Source organism: Falco peregrinus, chromosome 1 (genome assembly GCF_023634155.1).
Source record: "Falco peregrinus isolate bFalPer1 chromosome 1, bFalPer1.pri, whole genome shotgun sequence".
Lineage (NCBI taxonomy): Eukaryota > Metazoa > Chordata > Aves > Falconiformes > Falconidae > Falco > Falco peregrinus.
In genome coordinates this window covers 97626276-97640900 of record NC_073721.1, presented here as the reverse complement: position 1 = coordinate 97640900, position 14625 = coordinate 97626276, and the positions used below count along the sequence as shown (strand labels likewise).

The window sequence follows — 14625 nt, the reverse complement described above, 5'->3', positions numbered from 1 at the left end:
GGTGTGCAACTGTGGCCCTGATCACGTCCCAAAAGATCTGTCACAGAGTGTCTATATCAGCTAAGTGCATGAGACTCATTTCTTCTTCAGGGAAGCAAAATGAATATTAAAAAAGCGATTAACTGGTGACTTGGGTCTAGACGTTTGCTTATTGCTAGACAGGCAAGCCAAAGAGACTGAGTGCAGGAGGGCAAGAGCACTAATGAAGCAACAGGATTTCAAAGTAGTCTGTCATGACACTGATGTGCTCTGTTGCCACTGAACCCAAACCACCTGAGCTGTGAGCCACTGTAGTAGTTCATAGATGCTGTGTTTTTCAGGTACTCTGCAGCAGTGCTGTTTGTCCCACATCCATACGTTCTATTTAGGATCTGTGAAGGTGGAGGAGTGTGCGAGAGTTGGATGATGAGTGAGAGTGATATCAGACACCGAAAGCTGTCGCTGCCACCATCTGCTCTGTCACCTGAGCAAACCTCTGCACTAGCCCACTGTTGGACTAGCAGCTCTGCATAACTGCTTTCTCCTTGGCTCCTGTCACAGCCTTGTCACCTCCCCCGCTTCTGGTTTCTCTAAAGTCACCTGGGTTACAACCTGGGGTCAAGAGTGCAGAGCTAAGATGAGAAGGTCCATGTATGTGCGGAGCAGGAGTGCAGGCTAGAGGAGCTGAAGCAAATGGGCATCCTGGAAGGGCTCCGTATATCTGGAGGACACATGAGGAATCCAGGCAGTGCAGAGGGAGTGCAAGAAGGGTGTGAAGGGGAAATCTGCAGTGATGAAGTCAGGGGAGACTCTTTGCAAAGCCCTTGCATCCCTCAAAAACCCTTATATCTCTCCTTCAGGTACTATCCCACAACTCAATATAAGTCCATGCACTCTCCGTACGACCCATCACCAGCTTCCCATCCTGTCAGCTACCTCTCCTTGGAGAGAAAAACTGAGGATCAGGAACAAGGCTGTAGTGGTGATGTGAGATGCAGAAGTAGTGATGGGACCAGCACACAACCAGTGAATTCTGGAGGAGGAGGAATCATTGCCAAGGCAGCAGTGGAGGGTGCCAACACACGAACAAATAAACAAACAAAAGCCTGTAGCAATTAAATATTCTAATAGAGATCAAATTGCCTTGTGATTTTGTGTGGTTTTATGTTTTTAATGTTTTTGTAATTTTTTATGGTTAGTATTTTATGCCCTTCCAGAATATGGAAATGCAGCTGAACTTTAAAACATATGCAAACAACAATGCCCAAAAATATGTTTAAATGTCATTCTCACAATAGAACCTTAACTCTGCCATGGTTGAGCCATACCCCAGTGTACCAAGGATATGTGCTCAGTTAGAATTAACACCTGACAGAGCTGGGACTTATATTCAAGGAAGTGTTCTCTATTTGGGCTTTCTGTCAGGGCAAGAACCCCAGAGTTCCCAAGTTTTCCTGGAGAGATAGCAACTGGACACAAAAGGAAAATTTTTCACAATGAGAACAATCAGCCATTGGAATGGTCTCCCTAGGGAAGTGGTGGATAGCCCAACACTGGACACTTTTAAGACTTAGCTGGACAAGGTGCTGGGCCATCTTGTCTAGTTTGTGCTTTTGCCAAGAAAAGTTGGACCAGATGATCCTTGAGGTCCTTTCCAATCTGCCATTCCATGATTCTATGATGAGTGACTAACTGGAGTGCTGTCTGCCATCACTGTTCAAGGACAGCAGGAGGAAAGTTGAGCAGTTTCTGTGCCTGGTGAGAATATGCTCTTGCCGGCATGTGAATTTTCATGCTTTAAAATTCTGTAAAATGCTCCCAAATCTCTCTGTGATAGGGGTCTTATAAAGACTAATATAAGATACTAAATTTGTTGCTCTTGAAATACTTAAGGTCTAAAAATTGGAGTAAAGGTTTAGATATTATATGATTAAAGTACAATGTTTTCATCACCTGTTTTCATCCCAAATCTTACCTGTTTGTGATACCTTATCATGCCATAATTACATGTTTTCAGAACTGTGCTTATGTTTTAAATTAAATGTCTTATGTAAAAATAATTACTTAGATATGTTTTACAAAAATAGTTGAAATACACAGCCCATCGCTTCCTCCTAATTATCACTGGGTTAGGAAAGATCATAGTTTACTGCTAATCACATCACCATCTTTATAGTCCATTGGAAATGTTTTCTTAAATGACATTAATCAATCAATCACAGTTAACATGAGTTCTGAAATGCAAGCTGCAGCTTAGAAGTGGCTTAATTTAATGGATGATCTTTCCAGAGCCTAGAATTTATTGATAATAGAAGCCAGAGACTTAGAAGTGTGCCAGCGTTTCATAACAAAATCCATCCATGCTGTGCTGGTTTAATCAAGGAAGCTGCTTGCATAATGGGAAAAGTGCTCACGCTCTCCCAGATATGCAACTGTTGAAGAAACAGATGGTAATGTTAACCTGTAAGAATCAGACTATAAACACATTCAAGATAACAATATAAATTAAGATAATTATTCACAGTCTAAGGAGATGGTAGGACAATTAAGCCAGCTAGTAAGCAGAAGGTTGAGGGGAGTAAGAAGCAGGATCTCCCTAATACAATAAAAAATTGTTCCCTGAATGCAGCCGGTTCCTTCAACTCTTGGGAGTGGTGGTGTCCTCTGACAAGCAAGGAAGAGGTCGCATAAGTATATAGAAATACAAGAAATAACAGTAGCCCGTTGAAATCAGTGAAGACTGTGATTTATATAGTATTTGTCGGACAGTTCCTTTCAGCTAATGCAGTCCTTTTCTTTTTTCCTTTTTTTTTTCAAGACCCTGTTGGTATTGAAGCCACTGGCAGCAAAAAATCTTTTCAAATCTCACGCAGACATGTTACTGTAACAGAGCAGCACTGTGCACTCATCTGCAAGGAGCGGTGGTGAAAGCAATGCTGGTGCCTCGAGGTGGCAGCTACAGAACTATCCTGGAGGGTTAAAAGGGAACATTTTTCATAAAGAAAATGACTTTTCTGTATGAGTCCTGAAATACGGCAGCTCTCAGTTGAATTAAACCCCACAGTGCACTTGCAAACATTGGAAACATAAAAGAATGTGTCCTGCAGCATAAACACTGCAGGCCCGAATGGGTACAGCAACGAGGCATCATGCCCAGCTAATATTCTGTTCCCTTTAATGCTGAAATGCCTGTCTGGACCCCTGCAGAGACTTAGATTTCAGCTGAACCCTATGCATATTTCAACAGCAAAGCATTATTTTTTCTTGGTCATAAAATAAACAGTCTTTTGTGTCCTTACATTGGATGGCTTAGTCTGTATACTCACTTTTAAGCCTCCTTAATCCCTATATACATGCTAACTGAGGCACGTACCCATTTTTTCTCACAAAATCAGGTACTTGCATACTTAGGGCCGGCTTTAGACATAATAAAAGAGCAATTGCTCGGAGATATGTTGTAGCTTCTGGAGCTCACAGTATCTCCTCATCTTTTTCCAGCATATGGATTCAAGGGGATCCACTTACTGGCTCTCCAAAAGGAGAAAGAGGAAGAAAGCCCATAGTTTTTCTACTGCATGAGGTTCTGTTAATAGCTGGACCTGGTGTCTGCTGTACAATTTCAGCTTAATTGATTTGAATATTTCTGACACAAAAATGTGCATTTGCTCATAACCATCCAAAAAGTTGTCTGTACTGTCCTAAAATCCCCCCAAAGGGGAATAATGAATCACTGGTGGTGTCTGGATAGAGAGCATTGCTGTTTCACACTAAAACACAGTCTGCCTCCCACCCAGACATCCTGATACCATGTGTTAGCCATGGTGAAGACCCCATTCAGCCCTGTGGTGGGGGGATTCAGACCCTTGGTGCTAGTTTTAGTAAAGGGCTATACTGTGAGTGATAGAGTGGCGGTGCTCAAACTGCACTTCTTTAAAACCTGGATTCAGGGATTTCATTTAACCTCAAGCTTTGAGAAGCAAATGAAAGCTGAAGTTTTTGGTCCCTCTGGGTATTATCTGAACAACTATATTTAAGATGATGGAGAAGCTGAGGGTTTAATGTCAGAACAATGCTTAGGGTTAGCTCGCTTTGGGGTGGTGTGTCAAGTGCTTTTTTTATTGTCAGCCTAATTTTGTAGTGGAGTATGTAGGACGGGGGGGAAAAATACCCAGGCGCTACAGGGAATTGACAGATGGTTCACGTTTTAGCTGAGACTTCAATATGTATGGGGATGGCTTCCTCAGCACTTTATTTCTGGGAAAATTGTAATATGTGGTGTACTTTGATGTTAACTGCATTGATTTTGTTAAAGGATATGAAGAAGAGTGAAGGCTGTAGCGTGATTCAGTTATGGAGGTGAACATTGGTCCTCCTGGGCTGTATTCCCAGAACAACTGCAACTGATTCCCATGACCTTGGAGCAGTCTGCAAAGCCTGGTTCTACTCTGAAAAGTGACTGTGTAAAAATGGCACTTTCCTACTCAGCAGATCTGGTTGCTGTGCACTTTCCAAGTCATATTTGCTGACTTTAGTGACAAAAATAAGTTTTCACAGCTTCCCTGCTCTGTGAGCCCTGCAGAATCATGAGAGCTGGGGAAGCAGAAGCTGGATCCTGTGCCTCCTTTTAGGACTAATTACTATAAATCACAGCCAGCAGCGGGGCTGGGCTGGCATCACTTGGCCTTGCAGAGCTTTTCTGTTAATGCCACCTTTTTCTGTTAGGTGAGGAATATGGAAGAAAGGAATCCAAGTTGATTATGTTAGGTGAGGAATATGGAAGAAAGGAATACAAGTTGATTCCAGGTTGAGTTTTAATTGCAAACGTCATTTATCAGGTTTGCAGTTGGAGGGAAAAGAAACCTGTTCATCTGTAACATGATTACATTTGAAATAATTCATTGGCTATAAACTTACTGATACCTTTTTCAGAGTGGACTTGTTTTAAACATACTTCTCTCTCTGTAACAGGGGATGCTGTTCTCACTTTCCCTGAATTAGACTCATTGCTACACCATTCCAATATTTGCTGTTTAATGGGAAAAACAGGATCCCTTAAAACAGATGCTACCAGCCGATGTAAAGGTGAATTGTGTGATGGAGATGTGCACTGTTTTATGTGCTGGATGTCCCCAATATTCAATTTGGGAAAGTTATTCAGCAGCGAAATTAATGGTAACTATTTTAAAATTACCTTTACCTTCTGTGGCATGTCCTGACATACTTAGGATAGCTGATATCATTGCAGATGCCAGGAGTAGCATCATAAGATACAGTATACTTATGTCAGAACATTGATTTTTTTAGTTAATTTTATGCATACAAAATGTGTCTTCATGTAAATTTTTAACTGACCCAGCCTCTTAATTAGGACATGTTATTTGTACTTTTTGGTTTGTGCCATGAGGCTGCAATGGGCATATCACCTTTTAAAGAAATCCACTGTATTGTATTATTACTTTATACAACAGTTTGCTGTTATAATAATACACAGATCTTATAAGGGACTCTTACAAAAATTAGGTATTGTTATTTCCATTTCACAGAATGGAAATGAAGGCAGAAAGTGGTGAAGTTTGGTTTTGAAAGTCACCTAACAAGTTAGAGCTGGGAATGGGACATGAGTCCCATGTTCTTTATCAGCTACGCTACCCGCATGGAAGAATAAACCAGTTTATATCTGAATTTAATTTCTGAATTTCACCTGAGGGGTGAGAAGACATTGAAGAACAAGACCAATAGAGGACTGCACTAAAATGTCTCAAATCAGAATGTTGGTAAGAAGGGAAAGGAATGGATGTTTCTCAACTTGCTGTGGAAATGGGGCCAGTTTTGCTTGTTAGTGCAAAGTATATGCTCTGTGACATACTGAACCAAGTTAAAAATCAGTATTTCCAACTGATAAATCATAGAAATGAATAACAAAACAGTGCACTCTGGTGATTGCTGATTTCTGCCTCTTTCATCATGCCTCCTTCCTTTCAGTCTGCAGATTTTTTTTGTTGATAATGCAGGAGGCCGTGATTTTGGCAGGTTATGCAGGGTAGAGAAACTTGCAGTGTATGGGGAATTTGCAACTTCAGACAGGGAAAAAACCATAGATAACTATTTTGGTTACGGTGATGATCAGTGAAATGTTTGACCTTGAGAGTATACAGTGCCAGTCTGGGTTCAGAGTCAGTCAATGACAAGGGGGAAGTGAAAACCTCTCCAATCTATTAGTGCTCTGCATGCCTTAGAGAACAGTAGAGCAGCAGTTACACATGCTTTGCATTTTAAATAACTTTCCTGTTAATTTTAAAGGTTACATAGAAACAGAGTTGAAAACAATATCCCTCATTCCGAATCCCAGGTCAACCGTTAGGCGTGAATTTTGTAGCTACTACAGCCAAGCCTCTGGGTCAAGCCTGGTGGACTTATCACTGATGGCTCTGATTTCTGGCAGGGGAGGGTCTTTTTTCCTGCCCCTCTCCCCACACACGGATGACTGAGCAGCTTGGGAATCAATGCCTGATCTGCCACAATGTGCAGCACTGCACTGGAAAATAAGCCCGCATGTAGAAGAATGGCTGCAGAAGCATGGCCTTAGAATCTCTGAAGATCTGCACAATCCAGGCCTGGTATTAGAATAGGCCCGTAATCAGAATTGTACTGAAGTTGCTGTGCTGAAGTTAACAAGAACGGTAGCCTTGAGCTATCCTTGAATCCAGAGACCAAGTAATTATGTTGTGCCAACAGGCCGTGGCTGTAACAAGGTACAGCTGCTGGGCCAAGAAAGATAGGGACCGGTATGGGAAAGTAGGGAGTAACAAACTACAAGGCTGAAGCACAGCAACACAATTAGCTACATGGATAGAATGCTTATTTTAGTCATGATAATTAGGGGTGTGAGAACCGCGCATGTTTAGAGACTACTAACCAATTATATTTCTGCTTTACGAATATGCATGTGTATTGGTTCTATATAAGTAGTGTTAGAAACTAATAAAGTTGAGCAAGATGCATAATTCATATTGAGCGTTGTCTTGACTCTGGCGAAGCCTTCTTCCAACACCAGCATTGATTTCAGTTTGCTGTAAAATCTGGCTACACCATTAATTTCAGAGGTGGCACCTACTCCATGGCTGAGCCATCCCCTCCTCTCAGTTAGAGCCCTCCACTGGAATGAAATGGGTGGAACAGAAGATGAACTTGCAGAGAGTTTTGGGTCCTTAATGTGGGAGCTAATGGTCTATTAAAATGGCCACAAAAATGCAGCTCTTATCTCTTCCCTGCCCCTGCCAACTCCCTTAAAGGAGAGAGTAAACATCCTTTCTTTTCACATATTTGTTGGTTTGTTGTTTGTTTGTTTGTTTTTGAAAGATGCTGCAGCACTAGGAATATAGATTCATGAATAATTTCTCAGATTTCACAATTCATAGATACAAAGCCAGAAGGGACTATTCCTGTTGTTTTGTCTGACAATTTGCTCCAACAAGCCTAACTGAAGTTCTTTCTGATGTCTTTTCCGAATGACTCTCTTTATTGCCGATACAGGCGCTTTTACATTTTATTTTCAACTTATGCAGAGGTTAGCAATATTACCCTGAAAGAAATTGCCCTGACCTACAACAAATCTGTCTTTTTTAATATTGGGTGCAGAATGCTACCAAAAATGAATTGGGTTGGTTCCAGTTTGGTTGAAATCCAGTGAGAAACACTCAATTCTCTAAAATCTGAGCAGTAGAACATTGAGCTGAGTATAGCAAAAAGAACAAAACAGTAATATAAATGTTATTTCCAGTAGCACAACAAAGAGAAAATAATTACGAACCATTTCGTGACAAGGAATATTTCTGTTTTATTCAATCAGTTATGTTATGTAAAGAGCTGAGTGTTTTGACACATACTAGCAGGTTAAATCTCACATTGTCTGAGGATTAAAAAAAAAAAAACCAAAACTTTATTTTAAAGATTGTTATTATAACTGGAAGTACAGAGGGATTCACTGATGTGTTTTCACTTAATGTAGTAGAGCACATTCATAGCAAAGTCAAGATTTTGACTCTCCTGTCTCCTATATCATCCCTCCGTTCCCCCCTAGCAATTCCTCCCTAAATCTCTCAGCCCCAGCCATGCCCTCCTTTGAAAGAACATTATTTTTTGTCTCTTTTCACCATGAACACTTTGCATCTGCTGCAGCACCGCTCTGAGTAAGTCATTGCCTGAGACAGCATACAAAATGTGTGCAGCTGAGACACCGTGGTGACACCAGGCTGAACAGGGATGGATGCACCAAGCTGGCTTGGGTGGTAAGGTATGGGCTTCTGAGGGGCTCTGACAAAGTGAGTTGATGTGTATGCTGGGACCTGATGGCGTACAGGTTATCCGTTCCTGTTGTTAGGCTAGCTATGGGGTTCTCGGGGGGAAGGTAGGAGAAGAAAACCAAGAGTGAAATTGTTTATCTTGCTTTCTTCTGGACTGAATCAGTCTTTAAAGAAAACAAACAAACAATCAAACAAAAGAAACTGAAATAAGCTCTCCCAATAAGTGCGTAGGATACTATTTAAGAAGCTCTCCTTTGCAGTCAGAGTACTGGGAAGGTGATGTCTACAGCCACAAATACCGGAGGAGAATCTGTAACCGATGGAAAGCTAAGGGAGCTGTAGGCCTTGCTCCTACATCTTACAAGCGGAGAGGCGCCGGCTGGGTGGCAGGCTCCGGTCCCGGCTTGTGAGGAAGAGCTGGGTGCGAGGCCGCGGCTCTGACGGGTGCTGGAACTTCCTTTGGGAGAAGGACTAAATGAGACACGGGCCCGCGGGCGGCACCCCCCCCATCCCCCGCCGGTACGGCGCTGCCGAGCCCCGAGCCCGCCACGGGCAGGCGGGAGCCGGCGCCCGGGCGGAGCGGAGCGGGCCGGGCCGCCCCCGACACCGCCCCGACACCGCCCCGCGGGGCCGGCCCGCCCCGCCCGTGCGGCCGCGGGGCGCTGGGGGCGAGCGCGGCGCGCCGCCGAGGTGCCGGGCGGAGGCGGCGGGAGGCAGGTGAGGCCGGGGGTGCGCCCCTTTGCTGCAGCCCGGGGGGGGGGGGAAGGCACGAGCAGCACCCCACCCCCAAGCCGAATGTGCCCCGTCTTTCTGCAGTTTGGGGTTTTTTTTTGGCCGTGATTCTTGGCTGCCCGCGGGGCAGCGCATCCTCGGCGCGGCTCTTTGTTCCCGGCCAGCGGGCTGCTGCTCCCTGCAGCCCCGGGGGATGGGGATCCCGGTGTGTGTGCCCTCTTGGAAAATCCTGGTGTGGGTGTGTTTATTTCCCCGTGGTGATGGAGAGAGGGTGACCGCTGCTGTCCCTCTGTCCTGCTGCGGGCCTGGGCTGGAGAAATTCCTGGGTGGTTGTTTGCACACGATGGGTTGTCGTGGTGGGTGGCTGCAGGGAAAGGATGCACTTGTGGGTCTCTGAGCTCACCTGTAAATATGACTAAGGACAGGGGGATGGATCTGTGCCCTGCAAGCAGGTGTGCTGGGTGTAATCAAACCTTGAGCCACCCCTAATCCCATTCTCTGGCCAACAAACAGGTTCTACCCAAGCTAAAAGGGCTGGGCAAGGTGTATTTAATCTGATTTTAAACCTTCATCTGTGGAGACTCATGATCCTCCAGGAGCTCCACTGTGTGGTATTGGTGTCTGTGTTAGGTGAGGCACTGAAATTTCTGTTTCTTGCTGATTGGAATCTGAAGGCTCTGTCTCTGCTCCCAGTCAGTCTGGAGAGCAGCATTTCCATCCTCTGGTGTTTGAAAACTGCTGCACGCTTTTGCCTCATTCTTAAATCCCCCCTCCTCCCAGTCTTTTTAATACCTTGGGGATTTGGTAGAATTCTGACTTCTGTGGTGCTGGGGACCTGGCACGGGTCAGAAGCCACGAAGAACTACGTGGCTTTTACTTGCAAATCTGAGTAGGGATTTCCATAGGTGGTCTGTGCTGTTCTGAACAAAGCAAGTGATCGCTTAGTTGGGGAAATAATGCCTAAAGCATGTCTTGTCTCTCACTTCTCAAAGAACTGCTGCTGGAACACCAATGCTGGGAGTGATGTATTATGTATTAAGGTTCCTCACTAGGACTGGTAGGAAGCTGTCCTTACAGAATATTAAACCTTATTTGTTAGCTTGTAAGGATCTGTCCTCAAAGGTAGAGTAGGATGTGCCCCTCCAAAGTGTAGTTGTGTCTACACAGTTTTGCTTCTCGGACTTGGGCTGTACTGGTGGCTGGTGTAGAGTCGTCTAACTGTTGGGATTTCACGGTGAGCTGTTAGAGATGGCTTAACTGTTTGAGGTCTGTTTATCTGAAGTATGTGCTGTAAGAGCATCAGCTCTACAATTCACTTGATTGAACTGGGCAAGGACATAATGTAAGATAAAATGAAGGCATTTTTCTCAGCTTGTGTGCAAAAGTAGGAGTACACTCTGCAGTGTACTGTCAGCTGGCTTTTGTATTCACCACGAGTAATAAGGCTTGGGTAGCGTACATTAGCACTCTGGTAACATAGCATTTGATAGCTGGTAGTTGCTTGACTTGTATGTTTTGGCTAAATCTTCACATTAAAAGATTTGTAGCATTTTTGTCCATTTCCCTTATCAATCAGCGGATGAATTGCAGAGCTGAGCAATCCAGGACTGTTCAGCCAGTCAAAGCTGGCATAATCAAGCTTGTACTTGGAGGTGCAGAAAGCTCTGTTCTGCAAAGGCTAGACAGTGATTTTGTCTGAAGCTGACCTGTTAATCTCCTGTGCTCTCTGCTATATGATGCATGCAGCCACTTCAGCTTTGGAGTAAAAGTGTCCTCTCAGTGTGGGAGAAGGATTGTTAGAACAGGGTTATTAATTCAAGCGAGTTAAAAGCTTGATGCTTTTTTCTTGCTGTTTCAACAATTCAGGAAAAGCACAGCCAGAACTTGCCAAAGGCAGAAAATAACAGTAAATGGTTTTCTTCAGAGTTTTCTCTGAAGTAAACTGTGCAAAACTCTAAAAAGCCTTCCTCGGGAGTAGCTGCATACCACTGGGGCAGAGGGGAGAGCTTAATTCTTTGCAGCATGTGTCCACAAACTGCTGGTCCATGTAAGGAACAGCTACTGGAGAGAAATCTGGTCTGCTCTGTGCTTGTCCCCTTCAAGTATACCCTGTTGGAGTGACCATAGCTGGCTGGGGTTCTTTCTGAGCTGGCTTTTGTCAGACCTCCCAAGAGCTGACTCTTAAAACAGGTCTCCCAAATTCACAGAGGGTGTTAGTGGTTTAATAGCTATTACTAGTGCTAACTGTATGGCACAAGGAAGCAGCCTGGTTCAGAAAGATGCAACTGGGTCTGCGAGACTGCATCAGCTGGTGACCAGTTTTTATTTATTGTCCCTCAGCTTGCTGACTTGCCCACAGTAGTAGATGGTTCATATTCTGATGGGTGGCTCCTGGAGATGGCTGGTTTTGGCACCTGTTTTAAATCTAGCAGTCCTTTGTGCTTCTTTCCAGCCTAATAAGTGATAGGTGTTAAAAGAAAACTCCAAACCCCCCGCCCCCTGCCGTGCTAAAGATAAAGCTCCTTGGCTGTCTGCGGTTGTGCTGCCTTTGCAGCTGGGGGAACTGCATCCCTTGGGATTTGTTAAGTGGAGGGGAAGTTGCTGGTGTTGTCTCTCACCCTCTGTGTGTGCTTCCTATTTGAAGCAAGGATTAGTTTTCCAAGAGCCTGGCCAGTGCTTGGCAGCTGTTCTCCAGGGCTTTGGCTTGGAGAATGCCTGGTGAAATCTGGGGACAGGGAGTTCCTGCGGCATGGAACAGGGTTATTCTACAGCTTCAAGATAGTAATGAAAAAGCTTAGGCTTACTATATAGGAGGTGCTTGGTTGGAGCAGCATGCTACAGCTTGCTTTTATTGCTTGGCTAAGGCTGTAGAGCAGACTGCCTATAAAAGTAGCCAGATGGGGGGATAAATGTATAGCCCAATACAGCTTGAGTAACAAACTGCTCTGCAGCCAGCTACCTGCTAAAACCTGTGTCACTTTTGCATTAAGTGAAAGTGCTACAGCAAGGTGTCAAACTCTGCTTAAGAAGATAGACAGGTGTCTGCTGTTCATACACTGTCTAATCCAGCCTCTTCCTAAAGCTAAGTAGTTTTTAAGCTCTGACTAATCTTTTTTTGAAGCGTGAACTTGAGCCATTATCCTGCAGCAAGCTCCGTGCCGCTATCTCCAGCTTTCATTGAATGTAGAGGTCTAGGTTAGCTTAGATCTAGTTGTTGTGGATTTCCTGAGCAAATAACTCTCCGATGTTATTTTTGCCCTTTACAAATGTAGGACTATGGCCAAAGTGCTTTTCAGACTGGGGGAAACTGTATGAGGCTGCCCAAATTATCCTGGAAACTCTTTTTCAGGCTAGTACTGACTGCCCACATTATCTACTAGCCAGAAGGAGGAAAGCCTCTTCATACTTTTTTATACATTTTCATTAACGGGTCTCTAAAAGCCTATTAGGGAGCAGCTTTCCCTCATAGTCACTGACGCTCCTGATCCTAGTAAAGGTGGAGTAAGCTTGTTGGGAAAAGAGATGAATGTTTCACTACTACTGCTAACCACCTCCTGAATGTCTTAGGCTATTTGAGAACCTAGAGCTAGAAACCTACAAATGTATGTACATATGGATAATGTATATGACTGCAAAAGAAATACTATGGCTGTCTTTCAAGTGCAACTGGAGTTCTGGTTAGGTTTAACCACTGCTGCAACTACTTGCATAGCCTAAAAAGACTCCTGATGTCTAGAGAAACTGTATTTAAATAAAGAACAGTTTGGATCTAAAAAAACCCAAACCATCTTGATGTTTCAATACGTCTGGTCTTAACTGGTACTTGCTAAAGGGGCATGATGAGGTGAACTTAATTTAAATTCACCAACGTGGCAAGGCAGATGCATGTCATCGGGGACTATCAATTTAACTTGTGTAATGCACACTTAGTGCTTTTTTTTGATTACAAAAGCACATGAAGGTTTAGCCTGGAAGAGTAGCTGAATACTGTCAGTTTTCAGCTATTTGTTTGGCAGGGAGGGTAGAGGAGATAGGCGGCTGGCCAGCTATCCTCCAGAGAAAGGCAATGCTAAAAATAAAGTGGAAGGTATCTAAGCTGTTGCTGGTGAATAGCTCTTTGGTGGCTTCTGTTTGTCCCTGAGCACCTGGTAGTGTGTGTGGCCTCTGACAGGGAATTATTCCAGCATCTCAAACTGCTGAGGGTCAGGGCTGCAGGGAGAGTGGAAAAAGTGACTCAGTGTGCCCTGAAGGCTCAAGCAGATAATGGAGCCTGCAGGAGCTGACTCTGACCTGTGTGTCCCTTCTTTTGCGTTACAGATAGCCCTGTGGATCTTAAGGGTCTTCAGCTAGAGAAATCTCTCTCCTGTGTGGAGTAAGAGTTATGTTTTACAATGGAAATACACAGTTGTGTGTGGCCAGACCAGATGTCATACAGGCTTTCTGACATCTTGGTTTTGTGTTTAGCTGGCTGGACAGATAACGCTTTTCCAAAAGGAGACAAATATACATGAGCAGCAGGACACAGAGGGTGTTTGAGTTAGATCAGGGGTCCTCACACTTTTTAACCAGGGGGCTGGCGCGTGGATGCAGTGGCAGGAGGTCATCTGCGGCTGCTTGGTTCCCCCCCCAACCCCCAGTGTGGGGGGGCAGGGCGTTCTGTAAATACCGGGGGCCGGATTGAGGACCCTGGGGGGCTGTATCCGGCCCGCGGGCCGTAGTTTGAGGACCCCTGAGTTAGATGGACTAGCACAAATGTGGTGTTACTGAGATCCCGCTCTCCACAGCAGTGGTTACCTCTTGCACAGCATCACATGGGTGCATGATAAGACATGGAGGAGTGATACACCCTTGTATAAAACAAAGCGGTGCTAGACAGCTTGTTGCTGCACTCTGTGTGTACAAGTGCCAGTAATAGTTATCTACATGCTGCTTGGGTGGGAAAATGAGGTGTCTAGCAATCTGAGGGGGTCATCCTGGAGCCCATGGGCAGAGGGTCTTCTAGAGAGGACTGAGCAGTAGTTCTGATGACCCCAACCTCTTTCCTAACTAATATTGGTTAGTCCTGCTGCTCAAAGGTGAGAGCAGTTCACCTGTTAATCTGAACATACCAGCCAAAGCAAGTGAAGCTGTTGATGGTTGGAAGCTTCTTGCCATAGGGCTTGATGGTGCCACTGAGAAGCTGCCTCCTGGAACTGGGAGGAAGAGGACCTTACAAGATCTGCTGTGTGATGGAGGGCTGTTTGCCTCGTGCATGAGATCTGTGTAACCAGCAGTGCTGTATGTGAGTGGGCCCTTGGATGAGGTGGTCTTCTGTTGAGCAATGGTGCAACAAGCCCAGGACTGAGGCACCTGCCTGGAAGGAGGTGGCTGGGAGCAGGTGGTTGCTGCTTCTGAGAGGTCCTCCATCTGTCCTGCAGCCTTAGCTGTTACTGGAGGCAACAGAGCCTGCCAAGAGCAGGCTGTCAGCTGGTTGGATCACTGCTGGACTACTGGTTCAGTGTTCTCTTGGAAACTCTTGAAGCACACAATTATACGCATGAAACTTTCTGGAAGTGCCTCTATGGTGCAGTGCAGCGTAAACACTGTGCTAATGCAGCAGTGCTGCTGTCTG

General features: G+C 44.8%; 1 protein-coding gene across 3 annotated transcripts in view; it reads left to right on the top strand.

Annotated features, from left to right (window-relative positions):
* Window positions 1–8897: 8897 nt before the first annotated feature.
* The window catches only part of ARMH4 (armadillo like helical domain containing 4), a 74052-nt gene continuing 68324 nt past the window's right edge, over window positions 8898–14625 (top strand). For all 3 annotated transcript variants that reach the window (XM_055793746.1, XM_055793745.1, XM_055793747.1), the window contains exon 1: window positions 8898–8999. The gene's annotated coding sequence lies outside the window, so the exon portion shown is untranslated. The remainder of the gene's footprint in view (window positions 9000–14625) is intronic.